Raw genomic sequence first — 27,616 nt, 5'->3', positions numbered from 1 at the left:
TGATTATGACCAAAGGCAGCCCCGTGGCAGGGAGCTTCACTGCTAAGCTCCTCTCTTGTTCTCACAGGTACCAATGTTAAAATACTCCCCTGTTGGAAGACCTTCGAAGCTTGGAAGTTAGGGAGATTGCACTATGTACCCCATCCACTACTACCTGGATCAACTTCCCCTTCACATGCACAATGTTGAGCACATTGGTCCACCAGTCAGTGCAGACCACTAGCACCATGTTTTCACAATATACGAGGCAGTATGATGCTGCGAGTAAGTACTCAGTCTCTAGAGCCAGACTCCTGGGGTTCGAATACTATCTCTACAAGTGGCGGTAGGACCAGTGGACTTAGTTACCTTCTCTGTGCCGAGGTTTCTTCACCTGTAACAGGGAGATGATAATAGGCCATCGGCATGGATAATGGTAGCATCTCCCTTGCAGGGTACCATGACACGAAGCATTGCAGACGATGCCTACACACAGCAATGCTCAGCTAGTGTTAACTCATGCAATAAGTGTCAACATTTCTGGTTCAAGGAAGGCATCCTTCCCTGTTCATTCTCTTTTTTATATTTCTTTGCATATTTTCGTGGAAATTTTAAAAAGAGAATAAATTAATGTGTAGGCTTAAATTTCCGTCATGTTCTAGAAATTCTAAAGTAATCTTTCTGAAACAAAAACTAATCATTTCATTCTTTGATTTAAACTGTTGAATGGTTGTTTATATCAAAGAAGGTAAAATTCAGACTCATTGGCGTGATCAACAAGGGCACCTGGGATTCAGCCCACCTTCTGGCATTTTCTTTAACTTGGTCCTCTCACACCCCAAGCTCCGGCTTATCATCATGATCTGCACTGCAGAGCCTCTACTCATTTGGAGCCTTCCACCTGGAAGCCCTCCTCCCTCCCCAATCTCACCACCCCTGTGTACCTTATTTGCACTATTACAATTCTGAAGGCTCGCTTCAGATATCACCTCCCCTAAGAAAGCCCAGAATTGCACGAGCAAATCCTTCCTTGCCGTCCATGCTGCGCCCGCTGCAGATTTCTCTAAAACGTGCCTGTGACACTTTATTCTCAGTGCCATGATTGTTGGACTTAACTACGAAGCTTATTAAAAAATACAAATAATGGCTCTGGAAGACTCCAATTCATTAAGTTAAGGGTGGGGCCCAGAAATCCATGAATTTATAAAACAATTGAGGGGACTCAGGACTAGCTAGGTTTGGGTTAATAATACATCTCTCTGGTTACCATAGGTCCTCTCTGGTTAGGCCCCCCTTTGCTGTTAACCTACCCTCCCACTGGTTGCCAGTTAACCTGGCCTCTGCTCTGGTTAACTCACTGGTTATTTTGCCCTCCCCTCTTGTTAGCATGCCCTCCTCTTTCCAATAGAACGTGAATTCCTTTCAAGCTGCCACCACATCTTATCTGTCTTATGTCCCCAGCACCTAACACAGTTCTAGGCACTCAAAACTGTGTTGCATGAATGAATGAATAACTAATCGCTTCTTCCCTAAATGCTTCTGCCTCCAGTCCCTTAAGTGTTTCCATCCTTCGTTGTTTGTTGTCTTTGCCCACCCTATTTGACTTTCAGGGACTTAATTGAGGGGCTTATAAGTGAGGCAGGAACCATTGTTTCTAGTGTGGCTACACACACCAGACTTGTTTGCCAAACTTGCTGTGACCCTTCCATCTTCTTGAGAAAGGAAGCCCAGCAGATTAATAAGGCCTATTGTGTAACAGCCTTCTCCTGAGACTTAACTGGTTGGCAACTTCTAGCTTGGCACGAGAATCGGCATGAGAAATGAAAACCTGAACACCCAGAAAGCTTGAGCCAGAACCTTAAATGGACTTCATGGTGTGCTAGATAGGATGTGGGAGCGAGGCTGGGGACTCTAGGACTGAGCCCATCTCCCCTCCACTAGCCTCACTGAGTTACTTTCGGCAAGTTATTAACCATTCTGAATGTCAGAGTCCTCATCCATAAAAGAAGGATGGATTGGTTTACGACAGGGTTTTTATGAGAATAAAATGAAATAATAAATGCAAAAGCACCAAGTACAGTGCAAAAAAGTTTCCTCTCTCCTCTCTGCCACATCTTGGGCTGTGGCCTGGGAAAGTGCAGGAGAACAGTGGAGAGCTGCCAGAGGCCCGGGCTTGGAACTTCGTGGTATGTTGAGGCAGACAGTGGGGTATGCAGCTGCAGTAAACCAGAGAGTCCATTCTAGCAAGCACACCACAGTTCCAGAAGACATGAAAAATAGACCGCTGAGATAGACCAAGCAAGCCACCATCTTAGGATAGCCAAGAAATCCTGATGGGGTTGCTATAATAAAAGATGGTGTGACACATTTCCAGCACATATCAGTGCTCTTTGGGGAAAGGCTCATCCCTCATTCATCTGTGTAGTTCTAGTGCCTAATAGAGTGCCTGATAGAGAACCAGTAAATTTTTGTAAGTTGAACAGTGGGAGGATGAAGGCATAGCTTGACACCGTCTCTCCCTTGTTCTTTCTTAATTCCTCTGTCCTCCAAATTATATGTATGGGAATAAATTGATGTTTACTGAGAATCATAAAGCTTGTTTGGTCTATGCCTCTGCCTCCACACCTGCATGTGGTTAAGCCATCCCAGACAGAGCTCTGTCTCCTGTGCTGTTCTTCAAGGTGTCTAGTCTGCACAGCTTCCCCTGATGACACTGAGCTTCCTGCTCTCAGATTAAGTCATTAGTAATGCAAAACACTTTTATTAAGGAGAGAGTCTTGTTGAAGAGCCAACAATTGAAACAAATTTTGTTTAATGTAACAAGGAAAAGTTATCATTTAAAGCTCCAACTGTCTTCTAAGGAAGATGGGGCCCCTATGAGACACTATGGATGTGGATTTGCAAACTGGAAGAGCTGGAGGGTTCCACATTCTGAAAGGAGGATGATTTGGGGCTTCTGAGGCAATTCAAGGGGAGATCACAGAGGAAGGATGAGCCAACAAGATGATGTGAGCCGCCCAATGAGACCCTCCTGTGATCTCTAAATCCCCAGTTCCTACTAGACACACCAACTTAATTTGGAAAGCAGTAAAGAGTGAGCTTTGCATCAAGGTGAATGAGGGGGAAAAAAGAGATAGTCTATGCAATTAGGAACTGGTCACAATAGAAACTATGGAAAGAAAGACCATGAGAATCTCCACATATCATGTATAGGGCTTTGGACTTTACCAAGATTACTGAGAGCTTAAGCCAAATTAATCTGGACTACTGATGGACAAAGCAGTCTCAAGCGATACCTGCATCCTCTGAACCTGGCATCATTCTAGACACCACAAGAATGCATAATTAACATACCACCTGGTCCTTATTCTCAAGGAGCTTACAGTCTCATTGTATAGACAAGATATGAAGACGTTGGACAATGTGCTTTCAGGCTGCATTTTGGTCTCAGTAGAAAGTGGCAGAAGTGATTAGAGAAAGGAGTTGAGGAAAGTTTTTTGCAGGGTCACCTTGAGTTGAGTCCTTAGAAGGGAGATGACAAGATTGGGTTTGCAGATATAGGAGCAGCCTTTTCAAGATCTCCCTGTCAGAATGTCTTAAAACAGACCAGCTGGGAAATACCCAAGAAGACTCTGCTCCCTGCTCATTTAAAGCACATGCCTCACATAACCTGCCCATGTGAACTTAGTAGCCACATCTGGCTTTTTCCTTATAATGACCTTTAAAGCCATTTTTCCCAATGGACATTTACCTGCTTTCATTCTTTTTCCAAAATAAAACAAAATAAACAATCAAACAAACAAAAAAAAACCTTTCTGCCACTTCTAGCATCCCATCATCATTTTCATTTGCCTATGGCCTTTCTGAGTTAACTTGAGTAGGAGGAAGGTATGCACATACCACCCAGCCAGCCCTCTACTCCTGATAAATAGAGTGTCTACACACAACTAAGAAAGTAGGCTACTCTGAGAAATCCCAAGTTGTAACTTCCAAAGTCTAATGGGTAAAGTTGAGTATTTCCATTTCCACTGTGGCCAGGAAAGGTAGAGATAATCATACAGTATCCAGAAAATGGCTGCTCCATATGATGGGGCTTCAATTTCCACTTCGAAGGAAATAAGTTGATATAAAGAATAAAAGCAGATTTCTGAGTTATATGTCTTATCTCCTCATTAGCGACCTGGATGCGCAGCTAGATTTAATAAGCTCCTTCTTTTTTCTTTCTTCTTGTTTTTTTTTTTTTTCTGTTTTGCTGGTAGACATTGACCAGGGCTATTGCATTACCTGATGTCTAATATTTCTAGTGCTTAACTCTTCACCTCGCTTCCTCCTTCTCCTGAATGAGATGTTAGTATCTTGGCTGTGTCTCAAATAAACTTAAAATTCAGGTTTTTATTTCTCCCCCAATGGAGCCTCTCAAATCCCTTATCTTCAGCTCAAAAGGAAAGAGATTACTTTGTTAATCAGAATGTTGAACGCTGGTAATTTATTTATTTATGGGGGAAAGAAAGCTCTGAAATATTTGATTTCATAGACAATAGTTCCTGATTCTCTATGGGGAGAGCCAGTGTGGCTGAAATATGTGGAAAGACACTGCTTAAACAGCTTTACCGAGCAGGGAGGGAAGACACCAAAGCTTGCGGATCAGACAGAGCTAACCAGACCCATAGTGATAACTTGTTGTCACAGCAGGGAAGCATGGATGCTGCTCTCATTTTAGTGGAAAAATTACAGACGCTGAAGTCAGACACCCAGACTAGAATCCTGCCAGATCCCTAGCTCCTGCCTAATAGGCCTATTCAGACACCTGCTCTACCCCAATCCCTCACTAACCATGTGATGTTGTGCGGATAGCTTGCTTACTTTGTGCCTCAATTTCTTTATGGGTAAAACATGGATGATAATACCTGGGTGAGGGAGCGGTTTAGAGGAAATAAAAACCACAAAGAATGCATCATCATGCCTGAACAGCCTAGTTTGTTAAGCATCCCATATTAACTGTTTAAACAGATATTAATTTCATTTCCCTTTCCTTTAGAAGGCTAAATTAATATTTTAACTGTTTAGTGCAAGGGTGGGCAAACAATGGCCAATGGTTCAAATCCATCCAGCCACTTGTTCCTATAAATGCAGTTTCCTTGGGACACAGCTACACACGTGCATTTCATGGTCTATGACTGCTTTCCCTCTACACATCAGAGTTGAGTCGTGGCAGTTAAGACCATATGGCCCACAAAGCCAAAAACATGGACTGTTTATCCCTTTTAAAAAAAGTTTGCCCACCCATGGGTTAGCAGAAGGAGTTGCGTTTTAGAGAAACAAATTCCAGTCCTGGCTCCAGTGTTTATTAAGTGTGAGGCATTGAAGAGTAAGTAAACTTTCTGAGCCAAAGTCTCCTCACCTGTCAGATGAGAATAATATTACCAGTCTCAAAGGGCTGGGCAGAGCATTAAGCAATAGAAAATAGATCAAGTATCTTAGTACTGTGTACGGTTCTTTCTGCTCCCCTTGTAATTGATAAATGGAAGGAAAGACAAAAATCATTATTTAGGGGCAAGAAAAGGCTTTAAAAGCGATCTACTTCACTCCGTGAACTCTTCAAAAAGACTGATTTCTGGGCTTCTCCCCAGAAATTCTGATTTGATAGATCTAGAGAAGAAGAACGGTATCTACTTTTTTTGAGAATTCTTTATTTTATTTTTTTAAGTTTATTGGGGTAACATTGGTTCATACAATTATATAATTTTCAGGTGTACATTATCATTTGACATCTTATATTCTACTGTGTGTTTACCACCCAAAGTCCAGTTTCTTGTTAGTATCTTGGCTGTGTCTCAAATAAACTTAAAATTCAGGTTTTTATTTCTCCCCCAATGGAGCCTCTCAAATCCCTTATCTTCAGCTCAAAAGGAAAGAGATTACTTTGTTAATCAGAATGTTGAACGCTGGTAATTTATTTATTTATGGGGGAAAGAAAGCTCTGAAATATTTGATTTCATAGACAATAGTTCCTGATTCTCTATGGGGAGAGCCAGTGTGGCTGAAATATGTGGAAAGACACTGCTTAAACAGCTTTACCGAGCAGGGAGGGAAGACACCAAAGCTTGCGGATCAGACAGAGCTAACCAGACCCATAGTGATAACTTGTTGTCACAGCAGGGAAGCATGGATGCTGCTCTCATTTTAGTGGAAAAATTACAGACGCTGAAGTCAGACACCCAGACTAGAATCCTGCCAGATCCCTAGCTCCTGCCTAATAGGCCTATTCAGACACCTGCTCTACCCCAATCCCTCACTAACCATGTGATGTTGTGCGGATAGCTTGCTTACTTTGTGCCTCAATTTCTTTATGGGTAAAACATGGATGATAATACCTGGGTGAGGGAGCGGTTTAGAGGAAATAAAAACCACAAAGAATGCATCATCATGCCTGAACAGCCTAGTTTGTTAAGCATCCCATATTAACTGTTTAAACAGATATTAATTTCATTTCCCTTTCCTTTAGAAGGCTAAATTAATATTTTAACTGTTTAGTGCAAGGGTGGGCAAACGATGGCCAATGGTTCAAATCCATCCAGCCACTTGTTCCTATAAATGCAGTTTCCTTGGGACACAGCTACACACGTGCATTTCATGGTCTATGACTGCTTTCCCTCTACACATCAGAGTTGAGTCGTGGCAGTTAAGACCATATGGCCCACAAAGCCAAAAACATGGACTGTTTATCCCTTTTAAAAAAAGTTTGCCCACCCATGGGTTAGCAGAAGGAGTTGCGTTTTAGAGAAACAAATTCCAGTCCTGGCTCCAGTGTTTATTAAGTGTGAGGCATTGAAGAGTAAGTAAACTTTCTGAGCCAAAGTCTCCTCACCTGTCAGATGAGAATAATATTACCAGTCTCAAAGGGCTGGGCAGAGCATTAAGCAATAGAAAATAGATCAAGTATCTTAGTACTGTGTACAGTTCTTTCTGCTCCCCTTGTAATTGATAAATGGAAGGAAAGACAAAAATCATTATTTAGGGATAGGAAAAGGCTTTAAAAGCGATCTACTTCACTCTGTGAACTCTTCAAAAAGACTGATTTCTGGGCTTCTCCCCAGAAATTCTGATTTGATAGATCTAGAGAAGAAGAACGGTATCTACTTTTTTTGAGAATTCTTTATTTTATTTTTTTAAGTTTATTGGGGTAACATTGGTTCATACAATTATATAATTTTCAGGTGTACATTATCATTTGACATCTTATATTCTACTGTGTGTTTACCATCCAAAGTCCAGTTTCTTTCAGCTACCATATTGAGAATTCTTTAGATAAGTGATGACCAGCCTGGTGTGGGAAGTGGTGATGCAGTCCACACCTAACACTTTACAGGTAAGGAAGCCAGTCAGTGAGTACAATGCTATCACAGCCTCCAAGGCACCTGGTCCCAGGTCAAGGAAGTCTTAGTAACATAGAAAATACAGACAGCCTTCCTTTTATTCTTCTCTCCCTTGCAGCAATGAGACACAGTGGATGGACTTTTAATGCCTACAGAGGCTTCATCCAGACCTGTAGCCACCAGTTCCTTCTGTGGTACTTCTTGAGGCTCTAAGGACATAAGAGGCTGGGACTTCAGTTTTCTAACTGAGCATCATCCCTACCAGAGCCACATGAGTACATGCCCCAGCAGGTCATGAAGACTGAAGGTAGAGAATCCGAGATGACCCCAAAGCTGTCACACACCAAGCAGAGTTCAGCAAGCCAGAGTGGGCTCTTCAGGGTACAAACCAGGCCACCCCAATCCTCGCCTCAAGAACATGCAACGGCTTCTGTTCCCACTCTGTAAAGATATCTCCTCACCCTGCTCACTGCTCCGGAGCCAGGCTACCTGGAGATTCAAGCTGATTGGTAGCCTATGACCTAGGGTGCATGACTTAATCTCCCTGTGGCCCCATTTCCTCATATGTGAAATAACAGCATTTACCTCTTCGAGTTGCTGTGAAAAACTACAGAAGTTCACATAAGCCCTTAAATAGCACCTGGCACTAAGTAAGCACCCTCTAGTATTAGCTATTATCATTACCTCACACCATTCTCCCTCTCGTTCCCAGTGCTCCAGTGCCTTGAACATGTCAGTCTCTCTCCCACCACAGGGCTCTGAACATGCTGTTCCCTCTCCATCTGTAGACTCACTCCACCCCCAGATCCAACTCACCTTGTAGGTCTCAGCCCAAATATCACTTCCTCAGACACCCTTTCCCTGACTATCATGGCTGTCTAGGTCCCTTTGTTACTTGATCATATGACCTTTCTTCTTCATAGCACTTACCACAGCTATAATTGGATGCTTATTTGTAGGTTTAGTTGGTTACCATCCACTACACTCATAGGACCAGAGTTCCCTGAGATCAGGGATGGTATTTACAATCTCTGCTTCTGCATCTCCCGCCCCTACCATAGTACCTGGCTCTAATAGGCACTCAGTAAATATTAGGCTGAAAGAATGAGTGGGTGAGTTTCCAGGCTGCCATCCAGTGCTGGGTCAGGACTCCAGAAGTGGCCAATGGAGACAGAGTTCAGGAGAGGCGGTTTTCTCACCCTTTTACATGACTACAGCCCAGCAGAAGTTTGTTTGCCCCAGTATGTAGTCATGTGGTACAGTCCAAGTCTCCATCGGAACACAACCGCCTCAGCTGGGTGGCACCCCCACCCGCTCGAGATGAGTCTGTTCAAATATCCTCTCGGTTTTGAGTCAACAAATGGAACACCCCTTCATGGGCGAGGAACTATTCCGGCCCTGCTGCCTATTTCCGCTTGAGTAATGATCACCTTCCTTGGGAAGAAGGCAAGAGTTCAGGCTAGGCAGGTTTAGCGATCAGTAGGAAGCAGATATTTCAGTGAGTTTGTTCACTCATTGCTCTGCCCAAAGTGGAACTGTCTCATGACACACAGAACCTGGCATGTAGGGGGTGGTTCAAATAAATAACTGCCTATGCTAAAGTCTGTGGCTGGGTCATTCCCAGTCCTGTCTTCCCACAGGATCTCTGAACTGGAAAGGTCTCTGCCTACCCTTTCCAAAGCATGGGTTTTAGAATCAGACATAACTGATGGGTCAGAGTCCCATCTTTACTATGTAAGTGCTTCATGAGCCACAGTTTTCTCACATGTTGTCAGGAAATTATGTGATGAAAAATATGTTTATCTTTCCCAATACCCCTCTCCACTGGTGTTTGAAGTCAAAGCCATTTTATTCGAAGCTATTAAGTTGTCTTAGATGTGCATAAGTCCTGAGCAGTACTGGTGAAACCTACCATTGTACACTCAATATTCTTCAGTGTCTCATCTCAAAGATCCTATCATGAACAAACATATTAAAGATCTAAGGGTATGGGACAAGCAGATGAGTATAAGGACAAAGACACCCTAACATCTCGAGCACTAGAGGACACTTTGAGCCAAGGTTCTCCATGGGCAGCTGGATCTCTAAGGAATGTTTTTCTCCTAGACCTAGAGGAGGAAGAGAATCGGAGGTAGCGCCATGTGTGACTACTCTACCTACATAGCTAGGATTCTGTTTATAGAAATACTACTTTATAAATATTAATGTTAAATAACTCTAGGGGTGGACTAAAATAGTTGTTCTTCCTATTAGAAAGTTTGGCCTTGCTATTAAGCTCTGTAAAGACATGAGATGTGTTGTTTGACATCCTAAGGATGTCAGAGATATCCAAATGCTGGAAAAGTGAATGGCCACAGGAAGACCCGGTTCCCCCAAAATACCAACATGGTGCATGGGATTGGTATCCAGGCTAAGACTTGAACTCACCACCTTACTAGGGCAGGACAGTCATCACTTATAATTACTACACTTAGGTCCGAGAGGAGTTGCACTTTTCAACCCAGCAATACTCCAAATTACAAGCCTCTCATGGCAAAGTGGTATTTGCTCCCATTTCTATGTGCAGCCTCTCTGGCTCTAGCCTGAGTTCATTGCTCTTGAAGGACTTAACGAAAACAGCAAAAAAAAGGAGCCCATAAATACCATTGGCCCTAATGCATCAGGCTCTAGCGGCTTGAGATCTGGCTTCCAAAGTGCAGCAGGACATGTATTGACCAAATATGTCACCACTGCATAACAAAGGTCACCAAGTTTCCAACCTGCACTCGCTGAGCCCTTAATATCTGCCTTCCTTTTCTCCAATAATCTAATGCCATATTTTAGGTCCCATTACTTAGGGTATCCACTTACAAGTACTAAATTTTATTTTCGTTAAGATTCAAATCAAATGGGAGTACCTGAGACCTGACTGCTATGTTTTAAGAACACGAGGGTTTATCCCATTACTTAAGACAATTCCAGAGGGAGGCAGGTTGACATTTAAGAATACCAGAGACATGCAAATGCTAGATTTACTTAAAAGCCAGTGGCCACAGGAAGACAAGTATGGTGGCTCCAAGTAGCCATCAGATATCTGGGTCCTTCTATCTTTCTGTTCCCTCCCATGTGGCTTCTGTTCTCAGATCGCCTCTTGGTCTAAAGTGACTGCTGAGGTTCTAATCATTGCATCCAAATTCTAGGCAGCAGAAAGGATGAAGGGAGAAGGGAGAAAGGTGCTCGCCCTCTTGGAATTCTTATACGACTTTCCACTTGACATCTCTTTGGTGAGAACTTACCTGACTCAAATTAAGGCTTTGTAACTAAGGAAGAGAAGGAGAACAGAGGTTGTAATGGATGCCATCTGGCTCTGTTCTAGACAGTGATTTGGTATCATATCCTAGAGGATGGTGAATTGGATATCTGATACAAAAGGCACTGTGCTCAGAGAATCTAAGGGGGGCACTGCTTTCCCAGAGGAGAAGGAGATGGTTGCTGGCCCAATGGATACCCAGGCATAAACAATTGTAACTGGATTAGTCTTGACTGCAAAGACATGTTGATGCTATTAGAAGTCATCAAACCATTACTATTCCAGATGTTTTAATAGGCTCTTCCACTTCTTTCCTGGGCCCCAACCTATCTCTCGTCCCCATATCATTACCAACCCTGCCTTAAAGATGAGCCTGAGAGAGGTAGGGATGAAATGGGAAAGGCTTGAGGATGGAGAAGTAATTTTCTGCATATTACCTGATATCAGAAAACCTTTATACATGTTGACCACATGATGTTAAAAAAAAAAAAAAAGGAGAAGAAGAAGAAACCATGTCAAATCTGTTGGCTCAGTGACAGGGCTACAGTGAGATTCCAGGAGCCACTTGGAATATAAACCACTCAGAACCTTTTAAGACAATAGCTCTGGAAGTGGCCCATGGCCATCTTTGTCAGTTGGCCAGTCACCCAAGGGGACATGTGGTCACTCAGAGTAAATAGCCAAATAAGTTGAGAACTGTAGGAGGACTCAAAGCTGGAAAAATTAATTGAGTCATTGGCATGTGGATGATAGACAAAAATGTGGGAAGGTCACCTACAAAGTATCTCAAGGAATATCACCTAGAGAAAGCCTGCTGAAGAAAAGAAAGAAAGAAAGAAAGAAAGAAAGAAAGAAAGAAAGAAAGAAAGAAAGAAAGAAAAAGAAAGAGAAAGAGAAAGGAAAGGGAAAAGAGAAGAGAAGAGAAGAGAAAAGAAAAGAAAAGGAAGGGAGGGAATGTTGGGAGGAGAGACCTCAGCTCCAATTGGGTAGCCACGAAACGGAAACAGAGAAATCGAAGCTATTCAAACATAGGTCTTTAATCTGTTTGTGACACCTGTTACCTAGGCAAAGAAAAGGCCTTAGAAGGTCAGAGCCCTTCAGCATGCAGTGGGAGAGAGCTCTTTCCTGCCCTCACCCTGGGCACTGTAAAACTGGACATAAAGTGTCATCTTTTCTGTTTGCAATTATTAGTAGTAGTAAAATCCCATCGTAATGATTCTGTCAGCTCTCCACATTGCTTTTTAGTAATAGCGGTTGGTATGAATGAGTTTATTGCTAGAAATCACTTTCCTGATCTTCTGAATCTGGGCATGGAATGAAAGTGCAGGTGTCTCTCTATTGTAAACATCCCTTGCCAAGGCTGGACCTAACTCAGCTCCTCCATTGCTTCCCTGTGACCCTGGCAGGGGCGGGGCTGGAGCAGCCTAGGACCAGAGAATGGGCTTGGAGCTGCATAGACGCAGAAAGACCTGCCCTCTCCCAGCTTCACCCGCAAATGTTCAGATGGCCACATCTAGTGGAGAGGAGCAGGAGACAGAGTCCTTAGGCACCAAGCTGTGTCGGTACCAGAGAGTGGCTTTAGTTCTCTCTTAACCACAACAGCTTTTCCTACTATCTTCTATATAAACTGTTGACACTTCCAAATCTTATGTAAAGTCTTACACAAAAGCAGCTTCAAAACAGCCCATCCTCTTCCCCTCAAACTGATTTTTTTCCTTAGCCCTTTCAATATAAAAATTCTGGAGCCACCACTAGCTTTAAGCACAACTTGGACTTAAACTTGACTTTGATTGTTCTTCCCACCTCTCTGAGCCTCATGCGTCTAGTGAAGGGATTGGAACGAACAACCTTTAACCCCTCCCGCATCCTAATAGCCTGCATAGTCACTGAGGTCTCATGCGCCATCAGCAAATGGAACACAGACACACTCACCCCAGTCTTTGGTCCAAGTTGCTTCTAGTATACAGTCGATCTAACGATTTCTCCTAAGGGACCAAATAGCAAGTTGGGACAACCTCAACCGTATCTGTTGAGGTCCCTGCCTATCAGATGTGGGCAGCACAGATATGTGGCAAGCCATTCGTCCCTGTCAGCATCCACCCCAGTTGGTCTTTGGTCTTTTAAAGCTCTGACTGTGACACAAGATACCTCGTTGAGTTATACTTCTTCCTGTCTTTCTTGGGCCTGAATGTCTGTTGGTGAGTCTCCCTAACGATGCCTTATATAATCATTACAAGTCCTTAATTTTTGCCTTATTTGATCTTCTTAATAATCGCATGAGATGGAAAAGTTAGAGTGCCTGTTATAAATTTAACCACTTCTGATGGTATGAAAGGGACTTTGAGAGATGCTGGCTGAGAGGTTCTGTAATATGGGGCAGGGATCAGGGAAGGGACAGGCCTCACTGGAGCTGAGAGAAGTGGCCCAGCTCTACCTTCAGGGCTGAGACTCACAGCAAAACTCATATTCAGACTTTATAGAACATCTACAGAAATTGTTTACCAATGAGGAAACCAAGACTCAGAGAGATGATTTGCCAAAAGCTCATACCAGCTGGTGGCAGAAAAAACAAAACAAAACTAGGATTCAGTTCCTTCTGCTTCATTGGCAGAGGAGTTTTTGTTGTTGTTGCACTATTCCAATAAGCACAAATTTGATGTGTCCTCTGCTGTGGGCTGTTATAAAAATGAAGAAGAGGGAGCCAAGCCTTCAGGTCCCCATCTCCTGCAGGAGCAATGACTGTACAGGGCAAGAAGGCAGGCCAGAGAGCAGGCTGCACAGAGGGCTCTGGCAGCTTGAGAAGACTGGGCTGTGCCATGTCGGCTGACATACCTGGGCGCTTCCCACAAAGCTCATGTCCCACCAATCCCCACCCTCCCCATGCGCTTCCTTCTTGCCTGGGGAGGTGCTTTGCTCCTCCCGTGCAGCACCCCCCTTCCCAACCTGTGTGCTTTGTCCTTGGACAACACCCCACTAGTTCCTGGTGTCGCAAAGTTCTGGGTGAGTCTCTAGCAACCATCCTCAGAAATGAGATTTATAAAAAAGACAGTGAAACAGGATACCAAACGGAGGGGAACGTCATGAGGGAGGCAGGAGAGGGTAAATCAGGCTCCTCCTTCCTGGAAGCTGGGTATTGAGGTTCCTCTGCAGGGTGGCAATTCATTCCAGCAAACCCTAGAGGAGGTCTAATGTGTAGCTGGCCAAATTTTAGTGTCCCTTTGCCAGCTTGTGACACCATGTTTTAGCAATTATCATCCTTAAATGTCTCAGTGGAATTCACACATGGGGACTGTGGGGATGAAAACTACTGCTCCAATTTATTTTTTCCCGTGAAATACTATTTAAGTTGTAAATTCAGTACTTCAATTCTTGACAACAACAATTAAGCTGACGCCACTGCTTCATTGGCCTTTTGCTGTTTGAGTTTCTTTGGGCGCCTGGCCCTGGATCCAGCCTGTCGTGCTTACAGTTTAAGCAGTATAGGCAACTGGTGCCCTGGGGACCTAAGTTTAAGCTAAGCACTGAGTCTCTGAAAAGACACCATGGTGCCTTTGGGCATGAAGCATTACAAAGATGCAAGGGACATGGATGGACCTCAAGATAATCATGCTAAGCGAAATAAGCCAGACAGAAAAAGTTGAAAATCACATGATATCACTTATATGTGGAATATAGACCTAAAAGCAACAAATGAACAGGACAAACAAATAGAGACTCATGGACATGGACTATAGATTAGTGGTTACCAGACGGTAGGGGATGAAGGGAGCGGGGAGGTAGACGGGGTAAAGGGAGGCAAATATGTGGTGACAGAAAGAAATCTAACTATGGGAGGTGAACACAGTATAAATATGTATATGCCTGATTGTTAAAGTGTACAGCTGAAACTTATTGGATTTCATTAACAAATGTCACCACTAAAAACAAAAAAATAAATAAATAACTTTTTAAAAAGATGCGAGGAGAGACTGACCACATGTCCTGTGCCTACTGTGCATCAGGCTCTGTCTGTTCCCTTCTCACATTATCGCAGTTAACCATCACTACCCAGTAAATAATGCCTGTCTTTCTTTACAAGGAGAAAAATGAGACTCTGAGAAATCACTTCAAGAGAGTAAGTCATTGAAAAAACACTAAGTAAGAACAAGGGGCAGGGAGAAAGAGGTGTGTTCTGTGCCGGGAGTTTCATGGGAGAAGGAAAGTTATAACTCAGACAGGAGGGGCTCCAGTGAGGGGGAAGGCAGACTGAGACAGCCCTACATCACCAACCAGATAGGCCACAGGGTGGTCTATAAATACAGGCCTGGGGAGTGTTTACTTTCTGGAAAGTATGTTTCTCTCTCTCAGGCTCTCGTTCTGTTTGGCAGCCCTGGTCCCAGCATCCTTCACATGTTCCCTAACATCATCTCTGGGCACTTTTACCAGCAGAGGCCACAAGACTGTGTCCTTCCTCACTCAATCCTCTTCTTTATTTTTTCATCAGCATCTAGAGGGAGCAAACTCAGAGGCCAGCATCTTCTTGCTTAATCAAGGGAGCATTAAATCAATTAGCAGGTCATCACTAAGGGCTATGTTGGGTCTCGTCAGGTGCCATGGGATTCAAAAGAATAGAAGATGCAGGACTTGATTTTTACTGATAAGCATCTAATAAAATGTTAGATGTAATTATAAACAATTTCTTTTCAGGTCCCCAAACCTTTTTTATGTTATTGTCATCTTTTATAAACATTTTTTTATAAACATTATAAATATCAATTATAAACATTTCTTTTCAGGTCCCCAGACCTTTTATATGTTGTTGTCATTTTTTAGAAATTATGTGGCACACCAGTTTCCATAGATGTACATGCCAAGTCATTCTTCAAGGTCAAATTTAAATATCACTCCCACCGAGAAACTTCCCAGCCCAGGCAGGCTTGAATGGCCTCCTGTCTGCTCCATGCTTCTGACAGACTGTAGCTCTAATGAAGCTGTGCATGCTTTATTATCAAGGAAGTGTGTGCCACCCCCACTAGACAGACTACTCCTTCAAAACATAACTAGACTGAGCTGTGACCTGATACATAGAAGGGGGTCAAATAATGCTTATTGAATTAATGAAGAAATAAAAAGCAATGCAGGAAAAAGTATATAGATTTGCATGTGCAGACAAAAGAAGGTTGCACCCATTGCTGTGGTTGTGAGAGTCCTGGAGAGTCTGATTAAAAGCAAAACAAAGGCAGGGTGGAAAAAAAGGCAACGCAAACTCTCCAAAGCCAGACTGTCACATTTAAACCCAGCCCACCACTTGCTAGATGAGTTAATTTCTCTGAGCCTCAATTTCCTCATCTAGAAAATGGGGGTCATAATAGTAGCCGAACTCAAAGAGCTGATGAAAGATAAATGAGTTAATATGCAGAAAGCACATAGAGGGGAGCCTGGCACTTCCTGAGCGTTCAATGTGTTAGCTATGTTTTTCTCATCTGGAATAGAAGTGAGAAATAGGTTTTCCCTTTATTTCCTCCTGTGTTATTTGAATTTTTACTCCAAAAAATTAGACAATAAAAAGAAAAAAGAAAAATAAGACAACAGAACTTCGGCTCTCAGCAAAAAGGAAGACTAGATATCCTAGTTGATGTTCTTGAAATTAACTAAAAAATTCTAGATAAGATATCACACCAAAACAAAACAAAACAAAAACAAAAACAAACAAATAACAACAACAAAACCTTATTGAATGAATTATCTCGCAAAAAAGTAGGGAATACTCAGGTCAAAATTTAAATGAAGACAGGATTTCAAAGTATTGGACAGAGCAGTTGAAGCTCGGTTTTTTCCTAAGGACAGTCAACTTGACTTTGACTCACAGGCTGCAGGGACAAGATAAAAAGCCTAGAACCTGTCCGATGTGGTTGTCTAGTGGGATACATTCTCTTACAGTTGAGAAGCAAAGGGTTATACACTCAGTGTGAAAAAGAACTAGAAACAAATGCCTACCCTGCCAGGGACTGCAAAGAAATTATCCATCTCGAACCTTAGTGTTGAATCAACAGAAAAAAAAAATCTCTCCTGAAAGTTTGCAACAGAAAAGAAGCCCTCACATGGGTATGCAGGCCAGATTCATATCAGTTTCTTGGTCTAAAAAAACCACATTCAAAAATCTAGTTCACCAAAAGATTTGTATGGAAGCACCAAAGTCCCCGAATTACCAAAGCCATCCTGAGAAAAAAAGAACGAGGCTGCAGGCATCACTCTGCCCAACTTTAAATTATACAGCAAAGTGACAGTAATCAAAATGGCATGGTATAGGCAGCAAAACAGACACATGGACCAGTGGAACAGAATCGAGAGTTCAGAAGTAAACCCATATTTATACGGGCAAATAATTTTCAACAAAAAAGCCAAAAACATACTGTGGAGAAAGGAAAGCCTCGTCAATAAATGGTGCTGGGAAAATTGGGAGGCCGCCTGCAAAAGAAGGAAACTAGACTATTGTCTACCATCACACACCAAAATTAAAGAGGATTTTATGAATTTGACCTCAAAGGCAAGGGAAGTAAAAGCAAAAATAAATGAATGGGACTACATCAAACTAAAAAGCTTCTGCTCAGCAAAAGAAACCATCAACAAGTAAAAAGACAACCATCCAAATGGGAAAATATATTTGCAAGCAACGCCTCCGATAAGGGCCTAATATTAAAAAATATACAAAGAACTCATACAACTGAATAACAATAAAAAAAAATCCAATTAAAAACTGAGCAGAGGGCTTGAACAGACATTTCTCCCAAGAAGACATACGAATGGCCAAAAAATATATGAAAAGATGCTCAACTTTGCTATTAGGGAAATGCAAATCAAAACCACAATGAGATACCATCTCACATCTGTTAGAATAGCTATAATCAACAGGACAAGTAATAAATGTTGGAGAGGATGCAGAGAAAAAGGAACCCTCATACACTGCTGGTGGGACTGAAAATTGGTACAGCCCTTATGGAAAACAGTATGTAGTTTCCTCAAAAAACTAAGAATTGATTTACCATATGAAACAGCAATCCTACTACTGAGTATTCACCCCAAAGACTTGAAAACCCATATCCAAAAAGATATTTGCACACCAATGTTCATAGCAGCATTATTCACAGTGGCCGGGACATGGAAGCAAGCGAAGTGTTTTACAATAGATGATTGGATAAAGAAGATGATTGAAAATACATTTGTATATGATGTACATATATACAATGGAATATTACTCAGCTATAAGAAGAGATGAAATACTGCTATTTGTGACAACATGAATGGACCTCGAGATAATCATGCTAAGTGAAATAAGCCAGACAGAAAAGGTTGAAAATCACATGATATCGCTCATATATGGGATATAAACCTAAAAGCAACAAATGAACAGGACAAACAGAGACTCATGGACATGGACTATAGACTAGTGGTTACCAGAGGGTACAGGGTAGGGGAGGAGGGGGTAGGTAGACAGTTAAAGGTGGTCAAATATATGGGGGTAGAGGAAGGGTGAATTGGGTAAAGGGGATAAAATATATAGTAGCTGAAGGAAACTGAATTTTGGATGGTAAACACACAATAGAATATACAGATGTCAAAGTATAATGTACACCTGAAAATTATACAATGGTATTAACCAATGTTACTCCAATAAACTTAATTTAAAAAAAAATCTAGTTCACTATGATCCCATCCTAGAAGTGCTCCCAGGTTCTTGGCAAAAACTATTGCAAGTCTTCTCTGAAGGAACCCACCTTCAACCCAGGCATCAATGAATTCTCACAAATAAAGTTCCAAGGAAGATAACGAGGATACAGTCAAAATGAAGTAGATAATGAAACAAATCATAGTGAGAATCTGCAGAAGCTGACTCACAGATTTCAGCTATTAGAGTTAATAGAGACATGGAATATAAACTATGTTTATTATGTGTGAAGAAAGTTAACAGAAATTTGAAAATATGAGGAGCAAGTGAAAAATATAATGCCTGATCATGTTGAAAAATAAACAAATCAAAATTATAAAATTGAAAAATAATAAGAGTTGAAATATAAGTCACTAGACAGATTGAGTGGTAGATTAAAAATGCGAAGAGAGAATCGGTAAACTGGAAGATTGATCCAAAAAATTATCCAGAATGCAACACAAAGACACACACATACACAAAAAAACACAATTACGAGACAAATCCAAGTTGTCTAATAGATAAATAAGTTTTCTTTGTGTTTCTTTTTAGTATTTTACCAAATTTCAATACTGAAAATTTGAAGTCCTACCCAATTACATACCAGTCCATTCTGATACTGAATATAAATTATGTACTAAAAGAAAAGAATGGAAGATCAATTTTTCCCATGAGTCAAAATATTCCTAAAAGCAGTTTAAGAATTTCAAAATTATATTGTGCACACCATAAAGCTTTCATTGTTTACCTTGTGCAGTTTCTCTCTTGCTTTTATAAGGATAAATTTCAAATGTCTTTTTGTTTGCCAGATTTATATTCAAGAATTGCAGTCTCTAAAAGCTTCAGAAGCTAAAATTTTGGGGTACTTCATTGAAAACATTTTCGTTAAAGGTTTTCAATTACGTTAAAACAAGATGCATCCAAAACTTATAGTACTCAGTTACAAAATGTTTATCACTATTATTTCAGTGAATTCACAGAACAGTTTGTCAAAGTCTCAAACACTTGTAAAATCCTACTGAAGTATATTTTTTTATTTACCATCAACTTTATCACTAAAAAAATTTATCTCAATATTCTGTACTGCAAAACATTTTATAAATTTCAACAACTATAGCCTCTATTTCAATTGGTAAAATATCACGACTTGTTTGGACACAGTGGCAAATTACAGGTGTCACAACCTATTCCAAGTACATTCCTGTTCCATAGGCTTCTTAATTTAGTAAGGACATTATTTTTACCACATTGTATTCATATTAGTGCCAAAACAAAGCAATTTATCTTCACTATTGGAGTTTAAAATGGTAAGAGTCACAACGATGTCAGTTGTTTCACCTTCCAACAACTTTGAAACTGTGACTTGGAATAAAAAAGAACTGAACCATTATTGGAATTAACTGATTTCCTATTTGAAAAATCTGATGACACTGATATAAAATTAGAATCATTTAGCTATTTGCCAAGTTCTTCTTCTGCTAACTGAGCCAACATATTAATAGCTATCACTTGAACTTTTGTTTGTGCACAAGAAATATTGGAACTGAAAAAAAGTGAAATTAATTTAGAACAGTCATTTCATCTAAGTGAAAAGTCATGCGTCATAGGATGTTGGGCAAACACATCCTTTGCATTGCATATGTTAAATCAACGTCTTTGGACCCACTCTTAAAATAACTACTAACTTTTTGGCATAGATGTTGCCGCTTCTTCAGTAGATTTGTGTCTTCTGGTTTATACATGTTCAAATAGAAGGTAAATGGCTAAAATCCCTTTATGCAGGTTATACATCCATCATTAACTTTCATGAAAAGTAGAAATCTAGTCCTTAATTTTTTGTTAAACATACACTTTTGTTTATTGCTGTCAAAGTATTGTTAACAAAGAAACTTATTGCTGTCAAAGTATTGTTAACTTATTGCTGTCAAAGTATTGTTAACAAAGAAAACACTATCAATCAATCTATCAATCAAGTAGATAGTGTGGATTTGCACTGGACAATAAAAGGCAAAATCACCATAGCAAGAGTGCCCAAATTACTCTATACTCTCTATAGCAGGATTGCTCAGCTTCCATCCTGCTCCTGTTAGTGATTATTTTCCAGGCTTCCCACCAGACCTGCCATGGTCTGGTGATCTGGGGCATTGCAAGGCTGCAGGAAGAGGACACAGCATAACTAACTGGTAACCAGATGCTTGACAAGGCCAGCATCCTCCAATAATAGTTTCACCACTACCTGAGTCCAAGCACACCTCATTTTATCAGTGACTGTCCCCCTGGTGTACTTGAGTGGGAAATATGACCAGAGCCAGGATTAAGGTAAAGCAAGTTAGGCGCTCAGCTGGGGTGCAAAACTTAAGAGGGTACAAAAAATTTGGCAATCAAGACAAATAATATTTTAATATAATATTTTAAAATATCAAAATTAATTCAAAAAATCTATGCTGAGCTAAATATCAAAATTTTCAACAAAGGCAAGATTCAACACTGCACTTGTGCAGCCCTAACAGCGAATGCCTCACTCACCTCACTCCGGTGCCAGCCCATGGATCCTGCCTTGATGGATTGAATGAAGGAGACCTGCGAGGGAGGAGAGACTGCCATGAGGAGGGGGAGGCAGGAACATGCCATTGTCCCAAATCCCCACCCTTCTGTCTCAGGTGCCCCTGCTTTACATTTTCTGCTTACTGAGAGTAACAGTCAAGCCCATGGCCATCTGAAAACATGCTTGTCACTCTGGGGAAGTGGATGGCAGAGAATCAGGAAAATTCTAAACACACTTGTGTGAGAACGTGGCGATCTCTATATAGCCCACTAGGCCTGATGAAATGGGCATTTCAGCCCTACAAGAAATACATCTTTGGTATTGTTCACGCAAAGTTCAGAATTGGTCAGAAGAAAACATTAATTAACTTAGTATCGAGGCCACACTGCACGATAAGATGAAAATTCACCCCATTGCCAATGATGGCCAATTACATTTTCCTACCTAGCTGACCAGAGGGTTATTTATGACAGCAAGGCCAAAATGCACAGTGCTGACCATGCCCTAAATGTGACCTTCCTTTCATTGTTAAGTTGCCACTAAAACCGTAAAGTTCAATCGATGCAATTCTTTTTTTTTCCCCCTTGTTAGTAATTAAAATCTCAAAGAAGTTACATTCTAAACTTCTCTCTGCAATTTGCTTTTGACTCTGCCACTGGAGCTAAAGTGGCCCCATCACCATTTCCCAAATCAAATCTCTATACACCTGAGTTTCTCATGTGTCATTATACTTTGAGCTTTAGTTCCAAGTGCCAACAATGGGAATGTTATAGAGGACTAGAGTTTGTAAGTGGCATCATCCTGTGATCCAGGAGACAGTTATTGCCGTGTGTGTCTGTCCCATGCATACTAGCACAGGCTCAGGACCGGTGTCTCAAATGCAAGTATGAAGACTCTTGACAGGAGGAATCAGTGGTTAGAGGTCTGCCAAGCTAGTAAGTGGCTTTAATCAGTCCTTAGTAAGAGCCTTCAGGCTGGGGAGGTAAAGGTGTATTATTTCTCCTACCTTACATCGCTCTGTGGACTTGCCATCATTTCTCTTCTCAGTTAGAAAAGACGCATGTTCTGTCCTCTTGCTCCACCCCAGGTAGCCCCACCCCCAGGCCCACCACCAAGGGGTTGGATTTCTATCGCGAATCATTGACTTCTCAAGATCAGCTGACTGATACTCCAGGTGTTGGTGCTTCTCAATGGTAACTGTCTGCTCGCCCAAATCTGGCCCACCTCTGCTGACAGAAACACTCGGGTGTAACAATACTTAGTTTGGCTCCACACATCTAAGATTCATTTGATGGCAAATCTATCATGTTAGCTATCTTTAACCATTTCTAGATGGTGTTTAGAATGGCTACAAGCTTTTCCTTGATATTTTTCACAGCAACTGAATCATAGACTTTTCTTATAACACACCTCAGTTGACAGAAAAAAAACAGGAGATCATTAGATCATTGGTATATTTTTCTGTTCTAAAGGCTGAGTCATCAGGGTTCAGGGTGTTTTTTAGGTATAATTTACCTACAGTGAAATGCACTGTACCTCAGTATAAGTTCAACGAGATTTCATGAAAGCATACCATTCAAGTTACCTGTGCCCTTATAAAATACAAAATATTTCTATCCCCCCAAGAAACTCCTTCATGCCCACTCCTACTCAATCTCTGCCCCACCCTAAGTAATTGGGGTTCTGTTTGCTATCATCACAAATTAGGTTTGCCTGTTCTAGAACTCCATGTAAGAAGAATCACTAATACGCATTGTTTTCTTGTCTGGTTTTTTCAACTCAACATAACGTTCTTTGATATCCATATTGTTGGATGTGTGTGTTCGTAGTTTATTCTTTTTACTGTCATTCCATATACCATTGTATGAATATACCATATTTTGTTTACCCAGTTGCATATTTATGGAAATTTGGATTATTTCTAGATCTTGGAAATTATGAAGAGTTATGAATATTTCTGACTATATTCTGACAAGAGGCAGCTGACCACCTTACTGACTGCTTGTGGGCTGTAAGATTTATCCTGGAGAGTCTATATCTGAATCATCTTTAAACCACATGGGTTCTTCTTTAATCATATGTGTGGGGGCAGACCAGCTTGGACAACGGTCAGTTACATCCCCTCCTTCAGTTCATTCTAAATTGTCGCAGGCTCTTGGTTCCATCTGTCTTTGCATCCACTTCTTATAGTCTTATTGACTGTGCCCTTGCTGTCAGCTGGCACTTTTTTTAATGAGTCCACTGACAATGCTATGAATCTGCATTGGGCTTGGAGCTCAAACTTGTGCTTTATAAAATTGTGGATAACATAGCAGTGAGGGGCTCTGCTATTACCAAAAATGCTTTGGTAGTGTGCAAATATTCAATTACCTCTGTTGGCCTCTTTGGTTATAGTTTTGTGAGCTTGAGCTTAGTCGAATAGACAAAGTTGCTGGTCAAGTGATCTGGCTAAATGAGGTCTCTAGATTTTGAAGATTAAATAAGTGTCCTGGAAGAAAACACTGACTAATGGAATGTTAGTGATCTCAGGTAGAAAGACTGTGCTCCCTGACAAAGAAGGGAGTAGGGAGTGAGAAGTGGGAGGGGAAAGGATGGAGCAACATTTTGTTCAGAGGAAGAGCCAGAGAATGATACCAGAAAGACTGAATTCTGCAGAGTTCCCAACATCCTGGTCAATGCATAAGTTAGTCAACTAATACTTGCTGAGAATTTATTTCAGGGTTTAATCTCAAAAGTTAGGAAATTCTGACAACCCAGGTCCAGTAAGTTCCCTCCTATAGGATGATCCTGGCTGTCTGTATAACAGAAACCACTGAGCAATAATTATTCTTACATAATAGTCTTGACACATGTTCAGACTAGAAGGAATAAAGTTATGCATATGCATTTCTCCTACTGCATTTATTTTCATTCAAAAACCATTTATGGAGCCCTGCTATGTGCCGATAAATTTGCATATTTATTTATTCAATTAAGCTTTCATCAAGTTTTCACTACATCCTAGGCTGAGGGAGGCCAAGGATATCAGCGTGAATAAGTCAAATCAACTACCATCCTCAAAGTATCTGTGAGCCATAAAGATAGAAGAATAAATAGATATGCAAATAGATAAATAAAGTGAAGTGTAGTCAGCACAAGGTTAGAGATCTTCACATCAGTAAAGGCAGGGCATTGAACCCAGCCACAAAGACATGATGACTGGGCCAAGCCATGAAAATAAATAGGAACCAGCCTGGTGGAAACAGGAGGAAAAACATTCCAGGCTGAGCAACAACTATATTCCAACAAGAGGCAGCTGACCACCTTACTGACTGCTTGTGGGCTGTAAGATTTATCCACTCAGTGAGCTTCAGTCTTGGATACCTGTGTGTCAAATAGGGCCAAGTTCAGCCTACCACCTGTTTTTGAAAATAACATTTTATTGGCACACAGTCATGCCCAATAGTTGCCTTGTCTGTGACTGCTTTCACACTATAAAGACAGAGCTGAGTGTTACAACAGAAACCGTATGGGCCACAAAGCTTAAAATATTCGCTATCACTTTACAGAAAAAAAAAAAATATATATATCTACCCTTAAACTAGAACATAGTGGCCATGATCTCAGCTATCACCACTCCTGGTCATTTGAATTCAGAAACGTGATTCTTTGAAGGAGACTTGAACCAACACAGGAAAAAATGAGTGGGGATAAGAGAGAGTGGGGACTGGAACTGGAAGGGAAAGACTGTGTAAGAAGGGCAGGCTGCGACGGATCTCCGGTGGAAGAAAGGCGCCTTCTGTACCAGAAGGGCTGGTACAGGAGGAAGTTACGAGGGTACCGCACTTGTCAAAAGATTGAGATTCTTTTTCACAGCAAGGTTGTTTCACTCTGCCTTTTGAAACACTGTGCAGACTTACATTTTGCCAAATTCAAGGGACTTTATGGAGAGTTCTTTTTATAAAGCATAATCATGCATGAGGAAGACAGCACCTTGGGTTTTTCAGCGGGGAGGCCACATAAAATTCAAATCAGAGCCAATGGCCCTCCGCGGGACTGGAACGACCGGAAGTGGAGAATGTAATCCACATCTCACACAGCCTCCGGACCCCTGTCTCCGGCAGCCTGATGATTAATGCGCAAACTAGAAAGATGTTTCATTGACCGCCTCCTAGTCCCATGAGCACAGTGCAGTCGATAAATATTTATTGAGTGTATTTTCCTTGGGCTTACAGCACTTGCTCCGTGATAACTTATAATCTAATAAGCAATAATTGTTCAGGGTGGTTACGAATATATATTAATGTACGTTAATGGAACCCAAGCCAGGAATAGGCAGTAGAAAAGAAAATATGCTTCCATCTGCAGATGAGGTATCCAAATGGTACTAGCTTTGGGGTAAATAAGAAAGAAGCACGTCGCACAAGCCCCAGAAGTAAGAATCGCAAGAGAGAGAAGAAGAAAGAAAAAAGAAAGGAAATTTATAAATGGCTGTATTTTGAACAAATAAAAATATATATACTTTTTAAAACTAATCTTTTTTACTCTCTCTGGCTTTATGTGGATAATACTTCCATCTGTCACTGAAATGGCTCCTACACTTGAATAACGGCAGAGAGTTAACTGAAATGGGCTCCCAAATTGCAGTTTTTTGCAGTAAAGATAAAATATGGCTTTCTGCCACCCATTTGGAGCTTCAGCACCAATATACTGTTGCAATCCCCCTTTAGCTCCAGTCGCATTAGATTCCAAATGGTGTATCACCAACTTGGGCACAGGGATGGGTATCAGGGTACGTTTATTTAAGATTGAGCACTTATCCTGAGTTAAAAGCAAATTAAAATATTGCATTTGAGATAATACTTAAAAGGGGCAATGTAATTACCACATCCTCCCCTGTGCATCCTCTTTAATTTCCCGAGAAGCCTGAGAATGCACAGCCGCAGTGAGAGCAGCAGCCCGGGTGGTGCTGAAGAGGAAAGGCATCTTCATGGCTGCGAGTCCAGCTGTGAAGAGTAAAGATTTTGCCCATGGGAAAGGATCCAATAAGCAATCCTACAATTTTAATGCAAACACTCAGAGACTCTGGCCATGATCATCCAGGTCTAGCCCTACGCCACATTGGAAAGAGGACAAAGATAGTGGGTGCACAAGTCTACCTCTGTTGACTCTAATTTTGAGGTTCCCCATCCATCACAACCCCATGACTGAAGAAGAAATTGATGCTTTATTGTTGTCAGACAGCAAGAAAGAGGCAGATCCAGGAGGAAAGTCAAGACTTCTCAGAGTACTTTTCCGGAGGCCACCCAAGGGATGACAGGTCATCAAGTCTATAGTATACAGGACCTCCCTTGGAAGTAGCTGTGGCCCCTTGGAGTAACCTAAAGAAGACAGACAATACTTGATTCACAGCATCTTAAGAGTTGTTTTGACCTTTTGGCAGTTGAGTCATAGGTTGTATGGCTGCCAACTCAACCAGGGAAACTTACCCAGAGATTTACAAATTACTACTCAGCGCCACCACAATATCTTTTTCAAGTCTCTTCCTAATTCAGCTTTATCTCTTGACTTCAAGATCACCTACTCATTTTGAAAAAAAATAGGCAGAAGGACAAGATCCTGGGGTTTCCTTCCTGGAGGTTATCATCAGATCTGATGATATATGTAAAAGGCTAATCTGAGGCATCCTGATATCCAGCCTCCATACACTGAACACCTTCAGTGGCCTTGCTCTTAGAAACCAGAGAAGGAAAGTCTAAATTCCTAGCAAGAAATGTAGGAAAGGTATTCTAAAGTGTTGGATTCTAAAAGGAGAAAGCCTTCGTGAAAACTGAGCCATCAAGCTTCCTGGACAAGAAGTCCAGAGAAGGGAAGGATGCTCTGAATGCTTCCTGCCTTCCAAGCCGGATACTCAGCAGGTTCGCCCCAAACCCAGCTCTGCACACCTCCTACTCTCCTGCAATGATCCACCTGCTGTTCCAAGGCTTGATTACCTCTGCAGCCTCCTAAAGGCTCTAAGGTACTTATCGGATTACCACTGGAGGTCATGGATTCTACTGTCATGCTAGGGCTGCTTATTTATGTGCCTATTCTCTTTGGAGAAATTAGAAGCTCAGTGTCCAGAAGGAAACGCTGTGTTCTGCATGCAGCAGGTGTCCAGTGTGAATAAATTGAATGCATACGGAATGAAATTGCTTGTCACCCTGGCCCCAGTTCTGGCCTAGAGACTCTAGGAGTCCAAAGAGTGTAGGAAAAGATTTATGTGGGATTCTGCAGAGGCAGCTGGCAGCTGTGCGGCTAACTGCTCCTTTCTGGTGTCCATTGACCATTTTGTCCCATGGAAGCCAGGAATACCTGCATATCAGAGATTCAAATGTGCGATTCTGAGGTTTTTTTCAGATAATATTCATATAAGACATAATTCCTTCTCTGAAAAAAAAAAAGCATGCACATTTTAAGGGATGAATCCATAAATGTTGCAAGAAAAATACACAAAAGAATGTCTTTTCAAATGGAGGCAGAATTGATGTGATTATAATGGATATGAAATGCTGATTAAAATGTTTATTATTCCTTAAAGATCTGCTGCACCTCAGAGGCTGCACGCAAATTCAAACACATAGACACATGCATTAAGTGCCTGGTCCCAGGTGTCAGGAGATGGAGATTCAGGCTCCAGGCACTAAATGGTTGTTCTCTCTGCTTTCCCCTCCCCCTTCCTTCAAGGAGGTGTCATGTACTCTGGCTTTTGATTTGCAGTGTCT

General features: G+C 41.4%; 1 protein-coding gene across 1 annotated transcript in view; it reads left to right on the top strand.

Moving 5' to 3' along the window:
- Positions 1-27,616, top strand: part of TACR1 (tachykinin receptor 1) — a 140,570-nt gene that overhangs the window by 46,300 nt on the left and 66,654 nt on the right. The window lies entirely within an intron of this gene.

Source organism: Pteropus alecto, unplaced genomic scaffold (assembly GCF_000325575.1).
Source record: "Pteropus alecto unplaced genomic scaffold, ASM32557v1 scaffold100, whole genome shotgun sequence".
NCBI lineage: Eukaryota > Metazoa > Chordata > Mammalia > Chiroptera > Pteropodidae > Pteropus > Pteropus alecto.
The sequence above is the reverse complement of the archived record's forward strand: the minus strand, read 5'-3'. Positions and strand labels throughout refer to the sequence as shown.